At 34.9% G+C, this 14,509-nt stretch overlaps 1 protein-coding gene across 3 annotated transcripts in view; it reads right to left on the bottom strand.

Annotated features, from left to right (window-relative positions):
• PACRG (parkin coregulated) overlaps positions 1-14,509 on the bottom strand; it is a 253,531-nt gene that overhangs the window by 63,065 nt on the left and 175,957 nt on the right. The window lies entirely within an intron of this gene.

The raw sequence follows: 14,509 nt of genomic DNA, 5'->3' as shown, positions 1-14,509 counted from the left end.
AGTTTTTCTGCACCTCAAACTCCCATGCTTATTCCAGTTACTTTCGAGAAGACAAATATTGTTAAGTCTTTACCACATATTTGCAGTATAAATTAATCCCATTTGCATACAGATTTATCCCAGAAGGCGTCTTTACAGGATTTTGTAAAGTGTCAAGAGAATCAAGCTACTTTGGACCAGCTTAAAAGGAGCATTCCACAGACAAAGTTCCTCATGGGAAACAGTAATAAATGAATGGAGAATGAAAGGAGCTTCATCAGACAACTGGGTTAACCTCACCTGATTGATTTTGTAAAGGGAGGAAATGTGTCATGTGAGGAAGATTGATGCAGGGTTTTAAATTCAGGGCTAAATTTTTCAGTTCTTGACTTCTAGGATTTATAATTTTTAAAAAAGTCAAAAGTTCCTGCTGTTTTCTGGGTGTAAATACTGTGCTTGATCCAGTAGTCAAGAACACTTTTCCACAATAAAATTATTCTAATACTTTACAAAAAACAGCTCCTGGCAGCTAAACTTTTAGCTTTGAGTTAGAAAGTCTGCTTGCAGCTTTCTTTTTGGGGGAGATAAAGTTCACATTTTGAATCAAAATATCTTTAAAAGAAATATGGGAGGATTAGAGCCCCTGTTTGAAAGAAAGTCTTCGGAACTTCAGGTTTGTGAATGCACTGATGTTCTGGCAGGATCAACTCTACGGAGGTACATTTGGCCCTTCTCTGCCTGAATATACCGTTATTATGCTTAAAGTAAACTATTCACATACCATAAAATATGTATTTTAAGCAACGTACCATGTTATGGTTGCTATAAACATCCTGTGCTTTCAGTTGCAAAAGTGGACTGATGCACTAAGATGGGAAAGTAACAGAGGCTCAAAAGATGGGAAGGATGTTTAATGGTAAGCCAGTTTGGTTGATAAAAGCCTAAGAACACCCTCCTATAAGGATCCCTTCTGCCTGTTTCCAGCATTCTACTGCACTCCTCTGTAATGGTAAGCATCTACTGGCTTAATCTTCTTATCTTACTGAAGCATGACATAGCACTGAAAGCATGTTGATATAATATCTAAAGGCTGGAAAGACCCAAGCTAAAACTCTTCTAGATTGTTCTCTCATTCTGCTAGTACTGGAAGACACCAGAATGACATTGCCAAATATCTTGACCCAGTAGATCAAGGTTTTCTGTTGCCTCTAATGTACCTTAACACTGCACATCTACCTGATCGTTCCACAGAGATGTGTATTTTAGCAAGGTAACTGCTACATTCCTCTGTCATCAAAGCACTTGGGATATTTATTTCTCTGAAAAAAAGTATGGCAGCCTTTTTTCAAAATATTTAGTCTGCTGAACCACTGGCTATGCTATACTTCTTCCTTCCTTGCTCTTTACCCCAGCAATGCTAAAAACTCAGTAACACGCTAATGTCACTGCGTGCTCAGGGAGTTATTCAGCCCTACAGGAAATCAGATTTCATGTTATCTGTCTGCAGGACATTCACAGAATTTGCTTATGTAAATTAACAACTTACAATTGTGTAACAATAACAAATTACAATTATGTAAAGTAACAACTTTGCAGGACAAAAAGTAGTATTGCTTCGGATTTTCAGATGCTTTACTGCTGGCAAGATTTGGCTGTGGAAGTACTTGACATTGCAAGGTACAACTACTGAGCTGCCAATTTAGCTATGCTTAACATGCTTAACTAAGCTATACTTAGAATGGCAATGTGTGCTACCTTTCGTACCTACCAGCTGCATTTAGCATTGGAAGGAATATATTATTTTGGGTGTTTTCTACAATTTACTCCAGAAACATATAGTGCCAGATGCTGATGATGTAAACACTACAATGTGAGTTAGCCTCTGAACTCAGCTCTGTTAGGTTTTTTGATGCTACAGAAATAACATACAGGACAAATAACATTTTCTTGCAAAAAATCTTAACATACGGTGCTGTACTCTATGTGAAAAATAAACCAGAAGAGAACAGTGTTCTGAAACTCTGATTTAGAACTGAACCCAACTGAAAAGAAATTCTGGTGCAGTATATGGCACTAGAGCATAATGAATAATCAGCTCATAAAATTTCTGAATGAATCACCTTTTATTCTTTAGTCTGTATTTGTCACTGAGTATTCTTCTTTGTTATTTGTTCCTGTTCTCTACCAGGCAGCCCACTTTTTACACATAAAACAAATGTCTATTTATGGATTTATATTACATTAAGCAAAGTGAAGCAATTATCTACTGCGTTATATGCCACATCGAAATTAGTCTGACAGTTCGTTCGGTTGGTTTTAGCTATATAACAATGCAGAAAAATAGGAAATCAATAGAATTGCTAATATGTAGTTTGATTAAACTGGGGTAACATGTTGTAATTCAATCCATAGATTTTGACTGAAAAAAATAAATTCCAACTTTCTAAACTATGTGGCTTCCATTTATGAGATGCTGGAGTATTAATTCTGTAAGTAAGGGAAACCAAAACCAAGTGTAATTCAGTTTTTAGATAAAATATTTAACTAAATTCAGTTTTAAAGGATAAATGAAGAGAAAATTAATATGTTGATCTATCTTAAACACTGCCATCCGATTTATCTTACTAGACAATATCATTCCAAATAATTGCAAGATTTTCAGACTTCTGGCGCTATAGAAAAGATGTTTCTGGAACAAATTGCAGAAACCACCCAAAAGCACAGGATGTACTATTTTAGAATATTATGAAAGAAAATTACTCTATATTGTACCTGTTGCACTTTAGGAGAAATTAAGGGTGGTAGGTGTAATAGCAACAGAGTAATTTACTGGTTGGAGTACACAATAAGAGAGGCATTCTTGGCACAGTGAATAGGTGGGTAGATTTATCTTAGAGACTCATTTTCTCTTTGTACACATACTTAAGTAGGTCAATATTACCTTTTTGAAACAGTTACAGATCATCCAGTGAAATACCATAATAACGTCACAGGATTATACTACAATCATCACAAGATCACAGTAAAATGTGCTAGAACAGCTCCGGTATCTATTATTGAAAAATACAATAAAGACTGTGAATAACAATTATTAACACTAGCTTCTTCAGAATGAAAATTTGGTGCAGCATTTGAGTGGGACAGTTTCTGCTATGAACTTCTAGAGGTAAGTACAGCTGCTCTTGAGCCTCCTAGGAAACAGCATATTCAGAAGCACAGAGTGCCCTCAGTATTATGGAGGAGTATTGTTTTGTTCCTGATTCAGTGAAGGGATTGCCCCCCCTTGGCCAATGAAACTTCTCCAGTTTCTTGGCTTTCTTGTTGGTTGTTCAGGCTGTGGTTCCTACCCATGCCAGAAGACTGTTCCATTTTAATAATGTCTCTTGACATCTTGTTATCTCTGACTTCACCTGTTCTCCCCAACTCACTCTGTGTTCCCACTGCCTTCGTTTTATCAACTCTGACTTGATCATCTCATAGTGTCTTAGGCCATTTCAGCATGCCAGCCTGATAGCAAATTATAATCTTTTTCTTGGATCGTATTTACTAGTGGGAAAAAACAGCAGAGTGAGACAAGTACTGGACCTGGCCCAAGAGAATGGGCAGGAATGTACAACTGCTGGTGTCAGAGAAAGATGGAAAAGGACGTAGATTAGCTTGGGCTATTGTGGAACACCAACCACATACAAAAAAGCCAAGCCTTCCAATCCCAGTGTGTTTTAGCTACTTAGAAAGAAGACTGAAAAGTTACTTGATTACAGTATATAAATATCTTCATGGGAAGAAAATAATATCTACTAAAAAGCTTTTTGATCTTATGGAGAGAGGTATTATTAGAACAAAATCCTGAGTACCAAAGTCAAATTCAAATGCAGACTGAAAATTCAATGCAGATTAGGCATGAAATTTCAACAGTAGGAACATCTGGTCACTAGAAGAAACACAGACCAAAGAGGGGCTTCAAATAGGGCATGGATGCCTTTGTGGAAGCTAAAAATTCAGTCAACCTTTGAGCTCTTCCTTTTTCAAGAAGAGGCACATTTTATTCAAACACATGTTATCAGGCATCATCATCAGGGTTGATGATCTGCTTATCTCTTTGGCTTTGAAATCTATGAATCTTGTGACATTCAGCAACTCAGTGGCCTCAGTTCTACCAATCTTGCCTGTGCATTCTTCTTTTGATTCCACAGTTATCATGCAATGGCTGGCTGTTTAATATAGAAGATTCTTTTGAATCTTGATTCATTAACTACTGAGTTAAAATATCATTAACTCTTCTGAAGTCTTAAAACGTACTTCCAAATCTGCAGCAAAGTAGAAAGATTACCTACCTCATATTGCTTAGTAACTACAGAACTTACTAAGTCTTAGTTTATGAAGTTTCTTGCTTGTTAAGCATTTGGGGACCAGGATCATTAGCAAAATTAGGCTCTTTTATTAATTCATCTCAATGAATATAATTACAAATTTTGTGGTGCAGTTCAAGAAAACTGAGACCTATTAGCCTAGATGTTTTCAGGACACTTGGTGCATCTCCCCCACAGCAAAAAAAATACAGACTGCAACTGTATTAATGAAACAAACAGGGCCAGCTAGAGCATTGGCCAAGCACTGCTCCAGCACTGCCTGTACTGTTTAATTGTTAGCAGGCATTCAGGCACAAATGCCTGAATTAGAGAACGGGCTTGAGGTATTTTATTTGCTAATACAGATACAGCCATAGAATCTAAGGCTATACATACAAGACAATTTCCTCCCCTAAGAACTGAAATAAAATATCTCTTTAATAAATCTGACTGCTCCTATCTCGAAGGCCATTGTAAAACCCTGAATATGATATGTAAATTGTTCCAGACCACAATAATTACACTTGCAACTAGAATATAATGTAAGTTGAGTTTGAAGCTAAAAACTTTTAGTCTTTGGAAACTGTATTATTCTCTGTTGGCAAAATTAAGAGCTACCAAGAGCTTCTATCCCTTTTTTGTCATAAGTAGCTACCTGTGTCAAACGACTAAGTCCTCTCTCAACAGTTTCTGTAATGTATAAAGGACTAAATTGAAGCCCGTAAATTTCATGTTTCAGGGCATCTTTTCTCATTCTAGAACACTTTGAAATCTTTCCAATAACTCATACTCTTCTTGAAGTGTGAATATCAGCTTTGAACACAGCACTGTCACAATAGTTTATAGTGAAATGCACACAGACACCTTCTACTTGATAGTCCTGTTCTTCTAAACATTGTATTATGCCATTTAAACATACCACTGCACTGAGAATTCCTGTTGAGGCAGTGATCTTCGATGACCTTCTGTTCTTTCCCGAGTCGTCATTTTCAAAGACAAGGTGTATTATCTAAGTACAAGGTGCATACTTTGTCTCTGAATTTACTACTTTGTACCTAGCTATATTAAAACAAATTTATTTCACTACTATGTGGTGATTAAGGTAATTTTTTATTTATCTTACTTTTTTCATACCTTACCAGGCATTTTTATCTGCAAAGCTTTTGTAACATTACTTGTATGATCAGTCAAATCACTGATGAACACCAAGTCAGGAAATCCCTCTGACAGATCTTTTCACTTGTGGCCATTGGTATCTTCCCACAAATGACTACATTTTGACATCTGCTTGTAAGCCAGTCCTTAATACACCTAGTATTTCTGATTAAGTCCATATTTTACACTTTTAACTGAAGTGCCATGCATCGCCAAAACAAATCAATTGAAAGATCCATGTATACTATGCCAACTGCAAATTAAATGGCCTGTTTGCAAAAGAAATGCTGTGTATATTTAACATTGATTTAACAGTCTTAAATTAATTGAGAGAATTTACCTTTTCTGTTTATTCCATTTTTTATTTGTCAAAATCATCTCTACATCTCTCCAGAATAATCAGTATTATTCTGGATATGCTAGTTGTAAATCCATAGTTACAGGTGCATTGAAAATGTGGTTAAAATTAATTTTATTGATGTTTGAATAGGAAAAAAAATAATGAAATATATTCTTCTGTAACTCAATTCAGTTCTTATTAGACTAAATGTGAGTATTTTCTGTGATTCAAATGAAATATTTGAATTAGAAGATTTTTTTAAATGACTGATTAATGTAACAGAACAACACAGTGGCGTAATATATTACTTTGGTTTTCTCTAGTTTTAAGTACTTAAAACTTCATAAATATGTTATTTACAATATATGTGTGTTTAATTAACGACATAAAGTATTTCTATACCTTTTATCTGTATTTTTTCTACTTAACTTAAAACTTGTGAGGGAACAAAGATTTACGGAAATATCTTGCATTCACAGGCAAATCTGTGCTATATCCTTACTCCCACTAGTTTCACATATTCCAGTCTCCTTTGCTACCTGTCAGATGTTTCACTTGCTCTCATTCTGGTCCCCAATGCTCTAAAGTGCCACATGATAGGAGATATGTATATATAGAGAGATACAAATGCACACATTCATACTAATAGACACCCGTGCGTACATACACATGCAATCACAATAAAGATTGTTCCATAAGTTTGGATTTCTTACTTGAGCTTACGTATGCAAATGTGTCAAAAGTTAATGCTTGCTAAACTGATGAATGAGTCATAGCTTATGGCACTCTGGGTTTTTAATGTTTGTATTTAGAAATTTGTATCAGCAACCTTAACTACATATTAGCACATCTTCTGTAGTTGTAGCAATCATAAAAGTAGCTAGAATGCAAATTTGATCATTGAATTTGTCTTTTGCTTAATGTTTGTAGTTAATTTCAAACGATGGAGAGAAGATCCTGTTTTCTAGTGGCTGAAATACAATAAGAATATAATAAAAACACTGTGATAGCAAACTTTTCACAATGAAATTTCTTGTAAAGTCTCACTTCTTTCACTACGTTCTAATACAGCCAAAGCAATGTTACAGAGAATTAAGCTCCCATAACATTGAAAAATTATCAGAGTACGTGGGGTTTGTTATATTTTAATTTAAATGAAGGCATTGTCATCTATTTGGTGCTGATTTAACAATACACACTTGAAACATTCATACCCAAATCAATAATGAACAGCATGTGATTCCCTGCACTTCTGTTCTGAGTAATGCATCTGTAGACTGTGTGGAATGGAAATTAAGAGAATGTGCGGCAGCATACTATGTTCTTTGATGGAGTGATGTTTTTATTTGATATTGCAGCATTCTGTTCAGTGCAGGATTTTGGTGAATTTTCTTGAGTGGCCACGGAGCCCTGAGGGTATATCAGCTAACACTAAGTTTTTAAACCTGTAATTCAACAGCTAGAACTGCTTTATCAGCTCTGGGAGCCAAATCAAAACATCTCAGTTTCTCTGCTCCTCTTTTTTTCTTAATAGTAGTAGAATTTTGCTGCCTAATTCGTGTGTTTGTAACTTCTTTTGCCACTGAACCAAACTCTGCAAAAGCTGTTTAAACAAGCTGCAAAATATATTTATCACCCTCTATAAGACGCCATCACTTCCCCATATATATACTCTCTAGTTGCATGCCATGTTAAAAAGTGTTAGGAAATTTCTTATAGGAGAAGGTAGTAAATCCATTCTCTACCCACATGTTTGTTCACATGAAAATGTGAAATTTTTTTTGCCTCCACCACCCAGACATTCCTGTTGCTCCGATAACAAAGAAGGAAATAAATAAAGACAATACAATAATTGCAGAAGGCCAGATCCCAACAATAGCAAACATCAACCGTCTGCATCACAAATAAGATTTGGCACAGACATGTAGAGAGAAAACTGAGTGTCAGTCCTAATCTACTATTTTTAGTACTATTACTGATAGATTAGATATACTAATATCAGAATGAAGTTGATAGCAAAACCTCTGCTAATTTCAATACTCAGAAGTCTGTATTGGGTGTTTAAAAGAAAAGTAAATAAGCATGTATAATTTAAACTGAAACCAGACAAGCTGATTTTTCAAGGAAATAAAAGGGACTGCTGCCAAAAACTGCAAAAGAAAATGAGATTTAAAAATTATTTTTCATACGCTGTCAAGTCCACATTCCCATAGCATCTCATTTATCCTTTCATTTTATGGTTTCTGAAAGTCTACTGAACTGGTCTCTGCAAAAAATCTGTGCGCTAAGGTAAGCCTGAAGAGGACACGTTCAGAATCTTGCAGATGAGATGACTAATATGCATGAAACCATTGGACTCAATATCCTGAGGCATGAGCAAACTGTCACCACTGACTGGTGACTCAGAAGTGCAAATGCTTCCTTCAGTCTAAAAAACATTAATGTGGGAGAAAGACAGATGTTACTGAAGAATACAGGGCTTACTCTATAAGGCTGAATATTAATTTCTCTTCCTGAGCCTAATCAGCAGTACAGAAAAAAAAAAGCACAAATGCTTCTGATTGACTATATTCCTGTGTCTGTTACTTCTATTGTACATTATTTGTATTGCCGTAACAAATCTTCTCCATGCTGTTACAGACCTAAGAGCAGAACCAACCTGTTATCCATTAGCTGTCTGGATATGGACAGTATTTACCTAGAGACTGAAGCAATGAAGGTCTTTTATGACTAGAAACTACTTTAACTAAAGCTGCATTTTTCTACCCAGCCCCCATTACTTTAAATTGCCTAATCTGTTAGCTATTGTCAGTTTTTCATCAGTTAGATTTATTTTCTCCAACACAAACGAAGCATGTTTGATCTTCAGCGGCCATTATTACAACTGCTAAATAAGATAACACAAGGTTATTGTGTAATGATATTTCAGATCAAACCACACTTTGGCCAACATTTCTCTTCCTTTGATTTTTGATGCACATTTTCAATTTTTACCACATTTACAAAGCTTACTGTTTATTTGTGTCCTTGTTCAAAGAAAATTGCTCACCAAGATCTACCAGGAGTTTATCTTGTTGCCACTGATTTTATCTTCCTCTTGCCTTTTTCACAATTAGTACTGCATATTTTAAGATTAAATCTGCCTGGAATATGCTCTATTCTATTGAACAATCTGCAAGCAACAGAGAGCAGTAGCATAGCACTGTCACAGCTTGGAATGTAGTAGGCTGACAAATTTTGCTCTTAGCAGGCCACAGAGGGATGCAGAAGCATGACTTATTTTCTTGAAATGAGCTAAGTACAAGATCTAAAAGGTAGATTTTAAGGCTATTGCTGAGGGGGAGATTGGCTACATGGAAAAACTGTTTATGCAAAAACTGCATGTGCAACAGTGTTTCTCGGGAAGAAGAAATGTTTAATGGTCATTCTAATGACCAATCTTTATGAAATACAGTGATTGGGAAATCTTGTCTGCAACTTCAAGACAGAGGTAACTTAGCAAATCAGTGTAGAACAAAAAATAAATTTTCAAAAATTTCAGACTATTTTACAGTCTGAAGTGAACCTGGATTTTGAATGTCAGAAAATATCCTTTTTTCCAATTTAATGAGATATTAAATTGGAGAATATCTCTACTTTAATAAGAGATATTTCTCTACAAACAATGCCTATCATAATTTCTTACAATTTCACTCAACCCTAATTAAAAAAAAAGTCATTTTGACAGCTCATTCCACCAGATGGAACTGTTCATAATACATTTTAAAACATTCTTGTTCAGACGTTAGCACATATATTATACACAGTACGCACAGTATGTATATGCTGAGAGTCTATCACTGAGACAAAACAACAGAGCTTCTAAGCACCCTGAACTTTTTCTAGATAGATTTAACCAAACAAAATGAGGGAAACCTAAATTGTAGTGATAAATTAAATTGCAGTAGAAATTGGCAGTAATCAATGTATCCTGCTTTGTGGTCGTGTGTCCCCCACCCCACCCCTCCCCATGCCTCAGGAGACTGAAGTACTTCTTGGTGTCCAAGATTCTGCTTCCTAAATGCTTCGAAGTTGAATGTCCTTGAAGGAGGCATTGGCATTGACAATTACCATTGATAACTGGCATTTTGCAACAGGTCATAAGTGATTAATGTCATAACAAGAATATAGTATTTCTTAATAATCAAAATACATCTATTTTTCCTGTGATACACAGTAGCTTTCTGACCTTTCTTATTGTTCTATGGAAATTCTTACATCATTACTGTGAAATTATGCAGCATACTTTACACAAGCGAAGTATTATGATTAAAAAACAAACAATGCTTAACAAAGATTAAGTGAAAAATAATATCTAACCAAGTCATAAAGGAAAATGATTGCATAATAAATGGGGTAGGTGAGAAAAGAATCCCTAGCTTGTAAGGGGATAGCCCGCCCAACTCATGCTGGGACTCTACATGTAGGATGACAAAAAGAAATTCTCTTAAGCAGACTCATCCTCTGTCCTCTGCAGTTCTACATTGCGCTGAAGATGGACCTTTGTGAGCATGGGAGCTTCAAACTACTTCTTAGCAGGCCCTTTGTCACAAGTGTCAAAGCTTTGCTTGGACAAAAGAGAGAATCAAAACCATTTTGATCTGCATTTTTTTTGTGTGTGTTGTGAAACCGTTTCTTAACCGTTAACAAGTTCAGAAAAAAATGTAGACATTAAATTATTGTAGTTTCATAGGTAATAATTGCATGTAGCAAGTCACAAATACATATGAGCTTTGTTTGTGAGAGTGATTTGAAAGATGCAATTTACACAACATGTGCAGACTTCAGCAATAGTTTGTTTGATTCTACAGATCACTTATGGAGATCTGGTATACAATGATTATCAGTTACGTACAACTAGAAGCTAAGACTTCTTATGTTTCCCAGATGCTTTAGGTACAGTCCCTGGGAAACGATGGTATTTTTCTGAACATTTTCCTGGTATTTCTTAATATTTTTAAAAACAAACATTTAAACCTGTATAACAAACTATCTCTTTTAAGGAACACTAATATTTTACTTAAGTGCTATCAATATTTAGCATTAAAAATTTATCTCATAAAAATCTATTCACTACTGTACAGAAACAAAGCTTTGTTGTAACATTTTATTTGTATAAAGCTGTGAATGACAGCATGATGAACAAGCTCCATCTCCCAAAGACAAAACGAAGCTTAAGGAGTGGATGAAAGGGAACCAAGTGTCGATGGCTGTTTTTGTAGATCACTCTATTTAGGTTCTTATTGCTATAAGCTGACTGTGTGTAACTTGAAAAGGAATATTCCACATTGACATGCATTGTAAATGTATCCCCAGCCAGCACAGATGGCATAAAATGCTTAGTGTTGTTTTCAGATGACATGTCATGCTGTGGGAAGATAGGGCTGGAATAAATACATTTTATTTTGCCTTCTGACATTTTTCCATATGATTTAATTATTCAGAGAATAGTATAAAAGGGAGCTTCACTATGAGTGGTATCTATCATATACTCCTAAGTGAATTCAATACTTTATCAAATATGTTTTAGAAAATAAGTCTGCATGACATGTACATAATATAACATTTGGTTGCTCTTGGTTTAGCTTATGTATTTTGCCCAAAGGAACAGGTGATTATGAGTGTACTTTCCCTTCATCTACGTATTCTGAATAGTTTACGTAATAAGCAATTATTCAGATATCAATGTATAAATTCACAAAATAATTCTTTCATTGCTAGAGAAATAAAAGATTGATTCTACGCTATTTTCAGTACGTCTCTTGATGATAAAAGAGAGAAACTAACAATAGTGGAAAGAAAGAAGGACCGATTCTGTGTCAGCTCTGTGCAGATGCAGAGGAATCAAGTACAATAACCTTTTACATGCATTAGTCAAGAAATAGCACTGCACAGATACTTTTTTTTCCTATTGCAGAACAAAAAGCCTGAGTTCATGCATCACTGAATGTGAGGCAGCAGCTTCCCATCAGGGACTGGCTCTTGGGGAGCCCACAGGCAAAACAATGCAAACTGTAATTAGAATACTTTTCTCTCCCATTCTGGGAATAAACAATCTTTTCGTTGTTCATGTTTACACAAGTAACAAAATGCTCAGCTGTGCTGGAGTAACTATAGACAATACAGTAGCAGTGGTGTTATAAATAATACATATGCCAATGTAATTTAGGTTTTCTAATAAATGTAGAAATTCTTTAAGCATTTTCAACCTCGAGTTGCTCAAGCATGCGTTTTTGGCATAGTATATGACTCATATTCTGTATGTCTTTTCTGCTTAAATATTTTCAATCAAATGATATTAAGTATGATCACTTTAAAAAGTATTTAACTTCTTGTATAACTTTTTTGAAAGCTTTTGAACTTTACGTTAGCTAATATATGGAGGGAGTAGTATAAAAAATACTAAATCTGCTTGTCTGACCTCCTGTAATCGCTACAGAATTTCTCAAATTTATTTTGGTCCAATAAAAAAAAAAGCAGTAACATTTTTATACCCTGCAATTATAATTACTTTATAGTCGTGGAAGTCTTCACATTTTAAGCTAGACCTCTGCAGTTGTTTCTCTTCCTTACAAGCCCTATCTCTCTCTAAATTCATTATTTACTTTAAGAAACAAAACACATGGGAAAATTTAATACCTAATATCATTGCATAGGCTATTTATAAATGGATGTTATATTTCAGAAATGAAAACCAAGGCTATTAATATTTTATTGCTACTCTCAATTATGCTTCTAACATACTGTAGAGAGCAGACCTTCACTAGCTGGGGATGGATTAGGAGATTTAATACACTTTGTCTGAGTTTTATGATTACCTTTAGATCATTGTGTTTGGAATGCATGCTATCATAATATCAACATGCACCAGTATGATGACTAACGCCATCTAATGTTAAATGACTAATAAAAACCTAATTGCAGTTACCTGACGTGGTCAGACTGGGTAAAAGAAGTACAAGTTTACTACTTGGACTTTGTGTGGGTAAAAAGAGTACCCATTTTGTTGAATAAGCAAAGGAAGCCAATAAAGAGTGTGCTTTTAAATCTATACCACATATGAGAAAGTAAAATAAGGGTTCATATACAGGGAAAGATTTAAATTATTTTGGTTACTTGCCATCTAAGCATACTATAGGTAGACTTTACGTTCTAATAAAATTACTATCTTTACTTTAGCATGAACCTGACAAAATAGCTCAAGGCATCAAAAGGGCATATGACAGAGTCTTGCTAGAACATGATGAGTCATCCTTGAATGGATTTTTACCTCTTGTTACCATGTATCCTTTACCACAGATTCTAAAATAATAAAGGTAGGGGTACCTTTGCTAGAGCTTTCTGACAAATCTGACTTTGCCAGAATTATGAGAATTTTTGAGTCTGTTAATCCCTAGGTCAGCTGTTTTAAGTGACAAATAGCTTTAGAACATAAAAAAAAAAAACCAGAAATGGATCTTCTCAGTTCTAATATTAATTATCTTTTTTTTGTATTATGAGCAAAATAGAATTTGGAGATGTCATGAGGTTAAACTAGCATTACAGAATTTCACAAAAGTACTTTGACTTTCTGGCCAAAGTTGCTAGACTTTGGGGATCTAAAATCAGGTGTCTAAGCCCACATTTCTGTAACTGGCAAAAAAAAACCCCAAACCTTCCTTTTAACCTTTATCTCTCCAAACCCACATCTGGATCTTCTTAAAAATATATCATTGCAGTAAAATTTGGAAAATTATTATTATTTCCATCTTAGACATTTTAAACTGCAAGAAACAAATTGAACTAAGGCCTAGACCTTCAACTTCACAAACTGGAAAGAGGTAGTGGGAGTTTCTCCTACACATAGCAAAAGGGTAGAGAATCACCCAGCATACAGAAACATTCAGGTTTTCTTCTCAGATCGACAGGACTTATATCTGCATTTCCATATCTGCCTTTCCTACTTGCCACTAAAACTGCTCTGATCACCATATTATGCACAAGCCTGTGTTTTATGCATTAGTTTGTTTTCTCAGCCACTCCTGTTAAATCTGTTCTGGTTTGCATCGGTTGTTTAAATGCTTGATGACACAGATAAGATATAGGATATTAATCTCTAAATAAAAAGCATAAAATATTGAAACTCAAGTACTTGTACTAAGAAATATTTAAGTATGCTGTACTTGGTAGAATAACACCTAGAGAAAAAAACCTGAAAAAACACTGTCAGACGATACACAGCACACTACAGTTCAGATCTACTTTCTATGTGCAGGGAGAAATTTGAGTCCACACCTGCTAGGTTATGGTGGGTGCTTTAACAAGTAGACTTTCAGGTTAAGGAGGATCAGCTCCCTGCTACTTTTATAATTAAGTTCCTTATTTATTAATTCTTTTCTATTTTTCTACTAAAACTAGCTAGCAAAGTTTCCAAACAGTGTACAAGCAACTAAAGCACTGACTTTTTAAAATGTTCCCAGTACATGAACCAATTTGCTTCATAAAAGTAACAACATTTGATATGATATATTTTTTTCATACCATCTTTTATACTCCAGGCTCAATTCCATTCTCCCTGGAGTCAATGGAAGTCACTGATTTCAGTAGATATAAAACACTGATTTCTGCTTATATTTAAAAATTTACAGCATTTAGTACATAATCATCT

This window comes from Phalacrocorax aristotelis, chromosome 3 (genome assembly GCF_949628215.1).
Source record: "Phalacrocorax aristotelis chromosome 3, bGulAri2.1, whole genome shotgun sequence".
Lineage (NCBI taxonomy): Eukaryota > Metazoa > Chordata > Aves > Suliformes > Phalacrocoracidae > Phalacrocorax > Phalacrocorax aristotelis.
Note: the sequence above shows the minus strand (reverse complement) of the source record. Positions and strands in the feature narration are given on the sequence as shown.